The sequence below is a fragment of the Mastomys coucha genome, unplaced genomic scaffold (genome assembly GCF_008632895.1).
Source record: "Mastomys coucha isolate ucsf_1 unplaced genomic scaffold, UCSF_Mcou_1 pScaffold21, whole genome shotgun sequence".
Lineage (NCBI taxonomy): Eukaryota > Metazoa > Chordata > Mammalia > Rodentia > Muridae > Mastomys > Mastomys coucha.
The window spans coordinates 66,481,211-66,488,425 of NW_022196904.1; the positions used below are offsets into that span (position 1 = coordinate 66,481,211).

The 7,215-nt window shown below is 39.4% G+C and overlaps 1 protein-coding gene across 8 annotated transcripts in view; it reads left to right on the top strand.

Moving 5' to 3' along the window:
• The window catches only part of Agbl1 (ATP/GTP binding protein like 1), an 887,643-nt gene that overhangs the window by 193,369 nt on the left and 687,059 nt on the right, over nt 1–7,215 (top strand). The window lies entirely within an intron of this gene.

Below are 7,215 nucleotides of genomic sequence, written 5' to 3' on the forward strand. Positions count from 1 at the left end.
TGTACAGGCTGAAGCTGTGGTTAATGCTTCAAACCTTAGTTCTTCACCTGGACCCAGTGAACAGGAAGCCTAAGGTTCTGTGTCCTGTCCCTATGCACACAAGCTTCACTTTTCAGGGGCACAGAGGCATGACTATATGACAAATGTACATATGGAAGCCTTCTTCCATAGCAAGATAGTTTTGTGTACAAAAGAAGGTTGGAATTATTCAAGTTTATTTTTCAATCAATAGACAGCTTCATCAATTTACTCTGAAAAAATGTGATGAAAACTTTTAACGTATCTATATTCTTTGTTTGTTTGTTTGATTGATTTTTTGTTTTGTTTTGTTTTGTTTTTGAGACAGGGTTTTCTCTGTATAGTGCTCGCTGTCCTGGAACTCACTCTGTAGACCAGGCTGGCCTCAAACTCAGAACTCAGAAATCCACCTGCCTCTGCCTCCCAAGTGCTGGGATTAAAGGCATGCACCACCACTGCCAGCCTAAGTATCTATATTCTTAATGAAGCAAATGGGTTTATTTACATGCACGTGCTTATTTTTTCTCATATGAAAAGTAAAATTTAAATACGTAAGTAAGGGCTAAGAAATGTTAGGACAGGCACATTTCACACGATGCCTTGGTAGTTCATTGCTAGATCTTATAAAAGTCAACAGGCTCTGACTTTTCTTTCTCTGCTAATGTAAGACTCCCCTTTCTAAGATTATAACAGGTCCCTAACATACTATTAGGAGATAATCTAGAATTTAGGATGATTATCACAGCTTACTTAATGTCTCTCTGCTTTGAGGCTCTGGGGATGGTATTGACAGGAAAGGTCAGGGGTCCTGTTGTTCTGTTTGGCTAAAAGCAGAAATCACCATAAAGATAAGAATAGCTCACAAAGCACAGGGCAGATCTGACTAATACTGTGCAGGAAGGCAGGTGGCAGCTTCAGTCCCTGATGTATCAAGATATAAATCCAAGTAGCATTTTCATATATTCTTTAGAAGACTATCAAGACATTACAACTTCATTGGATTTCCATTCACATAAATGACAATTACTTCCTGGCCCACTTATCTTAGGACCCCTAGGACTCTTTTTCTGGTACACTGAGATGTAGGCTAAACATCACCTCAGGCTGGTAGAGTTCACAACTGCAGGAGACAAATATGAAATCTAATTTTTATTGTGCCAGGAATATCTTTTAATTTCCTTTGAATACAGTGTCAATAGACATACAAGACTTAACAGAAAACTTGCTTGGGTCTGGAATGTGAGGTTTGCCCAAACATAAGGTCTTGCGATATTAAATCAGTGAAGCAGAGCTCACCAGTGGGATGCTCTTCTTGGAACTGTGGAGTAAGAATGAAGTCCAAGAGGGGCAGGTATCTCCTCAGAGGAGAACGATGAAGACGCACATTCAAAAGCACCACCCTGGCCTAAGGGAAGTCACTGTTAATAGCTTTTAGAATCATTAACGAGACAATTGTTATGTGAATTAAGGGGTAACAGAAGGGTAAGATGCAAACCATGCATGTATAATGTAATTCACTTTCATATTCCAGGCGTGAATATAACAGAGATGAATGGATAAGGCTGCTACATTGTGATGCAGTTTGTTTTATAATCATTCACATTGTATTAACATACTACCAATAATATGATGTAACAACAGGACAGATATGTGTAATCTCTATTCACCCACAGATTAGAACACCTCTATCTATTATGGAATACTTTACTCTACAACATCTTTTACCCCGTTTCTCATCACAATCTGTGATTGGATCTGCTCTAGAGGATTTCTTCATTTCATCCTTGTATTTATTCTCTCTGGAGTATTAGTCAGGGGGAGCTTCCTACTCTTCTCTATGTTAGTACAAACTCAGATGTTCTGCTATCCTTGTGCTATCAAACTCCCAGGGTTAGTGTCAGGATACTCAATGTAAGGAGAAATAAGAATGTAGTATCTGGGTAGTTAAATACAAATGTGAAAGAAAAAGAACTCCTGGAAGGAGTGGGGCCTCATATACTTCTGGGTCCTTAAACACTTTGTCAGAAGCTAAAAGAAAAGACAGAGGGAGAGGCAAGCCATTCTTGCCCAGAGTCCCCCACCAATCCTTGCTGAAGCTATGATGGTGAGTTCCATGTCACGAAACAGCTGATAGAGAATTTAATGTACTTTTTATAACCTCCCTCCTGGAATAAAACAGGGAAGAGCGTTTGATTTCACTGGCCTCAAATCAAGCTTGTCTTGTAATTATTCGTTATATATGGTTGACATGTACTGCAGAAACCAATCAGGTCAATCCCCACATTAAACATTAGGTATTTTAATATTTTTATTACCTAGATAAATAATATGTTCAAGGAGAAGTTTTTAAATACTGTCTCTGTGCGCACAATTCAGTCCTTTCCCCGGTTACCAAGTATTCCTTCTATTCTGGAGACTGAAGAACAAAACAGGTGAACTCATTTTTCTGTGCCCGTCATAAAGTAAGCAAGGACACATTGGTTTGTTTTATTTACTTTGCTCTGGCCCGCTTTTCCTTCTGACTTTCAGTTTCATACTTTTCCCAGTCCTCTCCCAGCTCTGGTCTAAAGCAATCTCCATGTTGTAGGGCAGCAGGAGGGAAGCTGCAGGTGCTGAGTGGCCATGTAATACACTGCAGCTGCTCTCTTCTGACATTTATCTCTGCTCATGAGAGGAGATGGAACAGCTCATTCATGAAGATGAATGTCATACAAGAGCGCTGCCATCATCCATCCTTCCGAGGAATCTCAGGAGAGAGATTTCGTGCTATATAGAGTATTAGAGATGCTGCAAGGCACGGGGAAGCCCCACAAGTCAGCTGCTGGGCCTTATTAGATTCCATTAAGTAAAATGATGTACCCTTGTTAAAGAGCCATCGTCAGTGTGAGATTACCTAATTCACACGTGGCTTTAGTGTTGGCTAATGTAGTACACACAGAGAACTACAGTAACGACATGCAACTTCCTGGAATATTTCTGAGCACAAGTGGAGATGGATGTAATTTGTAACTGCTTTCTGTACTTCGCTTCTGGCTTCATTGAAGGCTTTCTGGTTACAAAAGTGTGAATCCTCCTGAAGATGAATGGTTCAGGGAAGGGTAAACTTTTAACTGTGGAGCAGCTGGGTGTCTGTGTGGCTCAGGTCATCTTTGCCACAAGATGATGTATCTAGGGTTTCCAGCTGATCTGAAACCATACTGGTGGTCAGGCTTCTTCTTTTTCACCCAGAAGAGATGTTTCAAAGAGAAAATTGTCCTTGTGAGTAAATTTCTACCATCCCTTCACCACAAAGACATCTGACAAATTACTCCAACTTTCTTCAATCTTAGTTTCTCTCTATATAAAATAAGGATAAAAGTGGCATCTACCTCCACAGAACAGCTCTGAGGATTAAAGGACATGTGGTAAAATGCACAGCAAGCCAAAGACTTGAACACTGATAATATTTGATTCATGTTAGTAATTTTTTAATAATAATTACTATAACCATATTAAATCAATCAAGTATTGGTGATAGAGTCATAGTATATAGCTCATTTTCACTAGCCCTCAACTGGACTGTTTAATAGTCTCCTTCTTTGTTTAGACTCTTAAGTTTGTAGCAGTCCTGCTGTATACAGATCTCAGATTCTTACTTGCTGAACTGAGCAAAATTTCTCTTGTCACCATGTTCATTTTTTAGAGGGAAATGATACTATGTTAACAATCATAGTTTCAGAACTTAGTCCACACTGGATACTGCTTGTGTGGAATTGTTCAAGATTCTTCACAACACTGAGCCCCAACATTTCCACCTCTAGACTGCGTAAAACATATTTTCCCTGGGAAGGTAATATTAAGATTGACAAAAAACAAATAAGCGTCTTAATTATTGCTCAGGAAATCTTAGCTCCATTTATTCTGTAAACTCCAACTGAACAGTTGTCAATGTCCAGGTATGGTACACAAATGCCAAGCACAGCAACACACAAAGGAATATACTTCGTCCTTGTGATAGGTATTAGCAATGAGGAAGATATAAGTGTCAAAAAGCTATGTACAATATTGTAGAACAATTCTTTGAAGGGCTAACATTTAAGCTGAGAGAAGGGAACAGGGTAACAAGACAATGATAAAGGTTTTCTATGTCCTCGTAACACAGGAAGGAAGCAGCTAATGTAGGAAGGGTGACTGCTAATGCCCTGAAGATGTCCTTCAGCATGGTCACTCTTCAATTGAGAAAACGAACACAGCTAATTGGATGATTGTCTTCTTTCTTGAACAAATCAAATCAGAAAGCCCTATTTCTGTTTAGAGACTTATTAGACATTTGTCAATGGCCTCTTAAAAATGTTGTCTGTGGACATTGTCACCTCCTCTATAGTGTAACAAGACATAGTTTATACCAGACGAGTATCCAGTGATGAAGTCTGACATTTGTTTTAGAGTCCTCCAGAATTTAGACCCATTGCTACAGGTTGCAACACAACTTTCTTCAGCTAAATTTCACTCCCTACAAGTTGATGTTTAGTTTCCAATTTCCTTAACTCCTAGTATGGCACAACCATCTTGGGAAAGGCCAGCTTGCAAGAGGAGAGTTGATACCTTTCAGGCTATGAGGTATATTATGAGAGGTGTGTATCTTTGTGTGTGTGTGTGTGTGTGTGTGTTTTCATATATACATGTGAGAAGATTTCACACATAGTCAAAACTACCATCTGGATTTATTCTCCTCTACCACAGGGACCATGGAATCTTTAAATTATGAGTCCATTTCCCTAGGACTGGTCTTTTCTTGGAGCCCAGGGTGGTTACAGTGGGGAAGAACATAAGGACAGATATAGAGATTTCATTACCCCTCTCTAGTTTTCTGTAGCAGAGTAGAGCAAGGTTGAGTTTGTGATGGGTAAGTGTCCTTCTTATATGACTTTAATTTACAGTGAGAAACCTACAGAGTATCAATATTTACTGATACATGCAACTACTAGTTTCCAGACTTTATGGTAAAAACTTATACAAAAGCAAGGCCATTACCAAATAAGACCACTACAACTGGTTTATATTTCAAGTCAAGATGCTGACTCTGTCTCCACTGTTCATAGGTGAAGGATCTGGTGACAGTGGGCATTTGATCATATTTCTACTTGTCTTCCTATTCATGAATGTGCATGCACATGTGTTTTGTTTATAGATTGGACACTCTTTCATACTTTACTGCAGTGTCTCTGGTTCATTTCCCTTGGTTAGGAGCTATAACTGACCAGAACCTGTTTGCTATTCAGCAAGGTATAAAGAAAATGTGCTTTTTCATTGGAGCCTTTGCAAGTGTAATCAGAAAGCAAATAAAGACAGAACACATGTGCTTCCCATGCCTTCTGGGCGGCCATCTGCTCTTTACGTACTTTCTAATAACCAGAGTCTTAGCTTTTGGAGATACTTTAAAACTTTGGGGAAATCTGGAAAAAATAGATACAGATAGATTTGAAGACCCAGATAACAGCATTGGGGAAGATACTCTTTTGAAGCTATTTCTACTAGCCCATGGGAAATAGATTCTATTAGTGTGATTCAAAAGCTGTGTGGGACAGTTGCTTTGGCCTCGTGGTGTTATGGGGTTATTCTGTCCGCACCTACCCAGAGTGAATGGCTCCAGGTTGCTATGTGAACAGAAGTTGAAGCAAGCAAAGTGAGTTGGGCGGTAGTAGTTCAAAGTATTGACAACCTTTCATACACATACCACTAGTTTTATAAACATTGAAACATTACAAGTAGCACAGAAAGTATGATGGCATGCTATTAGTTCCTTTCCCATAAAACTTCCCTTTTTAGGTTAGTGGTGGTAAGGGGATCAAGAAGGAAGCTAAAAGAAGAAAAGAATATCTATTTTTATGTTTTGCAAGAACACACAAATAATAATCTATTTATTCTTTCTCTCTTCGTTCTCTCCCACCCAAATCTCCAAAGCTCACAATGAGCCAGCAAGCTAATGTCATGCCAAAGGTAGAATTGCCTCTGATGTTATGTGCGTTTTCTATTATCATGCAGCCTGGGTGATAACATTTCTCAGGAAAGCCTGTATAGCTGTCTCAACATCAACAGGCAAAACGAGAGTGTAACTGGCAGTGTGTATGGAAAACATTGCATGGAATGTACTTCTGGGTGCAATTTACTTTGATACTGTTCTCTGAAGTATCAGAATTGGTCCTTCATCTTTGACAAAAGAAAATGTGCACTGTCAAACTTTAGGAGGCAAAGTCACCTTTGGGATGACAAAGTCATTCCTTTGGAAAGAACTTATTGCTCAGTGAAAGAACAGTCATTTTAGCTAGAGAAATCTGGGTTCAAATCCAGTATGCAGCATTTCCTTGCTTTATGGTCAACTAGTTCTTCTAAGCTTCCATTTTTTTTTCATTCACAGGATGAGTTATTATGCCAGTGACAAAAGAGGACATATGTGAATCTTGAGATGAATTCAGTGCTTTGTAGCGATAGCTAATAAATCCATTTGTCAGAAGCAAAGGGTATGAGCTGCATGTTGATATCTGTAGATTAGTGCTGTGTTATACCTTCATCACTTATAGGAGTAGGCAGTTAATACAGTGACTCATAAACAATCAAAGTGTCAAGGCTAAATTGTGGTGTGTTCAGCCCTGAATTGGATATCAATATCATCCCCTCCAAAACATAGGAAACAACACAGAAGAGGGGTCAAGAAGAACATCTGAGGCACAGGGTGGGTGATGTGCAGCAAAATACAGTTTCTGGACATAATCTATCAAAGGGTAACAAAATGAAAGGGATCGGCTGTACTTTATATGGTTGTGCCGAGTAATAAGGATAGGGGAACAAAATTTGTATGTATGTCTGCAATAGGACAGCATGAAACAGAATTGGCTTACATCATCCTCTTTCCCAGTGCAATGGTTAGGTGGTGCTCGTCTGTGGTTGCAGTTATTGCAAGAGAAGTCACAATATGTATACTACAAACAGGAAATCCTGGGTCAAGCTTATATGTGGCTGAACTGGTCCAGGGGCTGGCAGTGAATTCAGTTGTCTGTTTCTTCACTTTCTAAGTCCTACCTACAAAAGTATGTTTGATCATTGAGTTATGGTTCTCTTGCCAATATGTAGCAAGGAGGGTTCTGACATTTAGAACTCTGCCCCCTACTCTCTCTGCAGCCTCACCCTATCCTCAACTTCATTCATTCTCATTCTTTC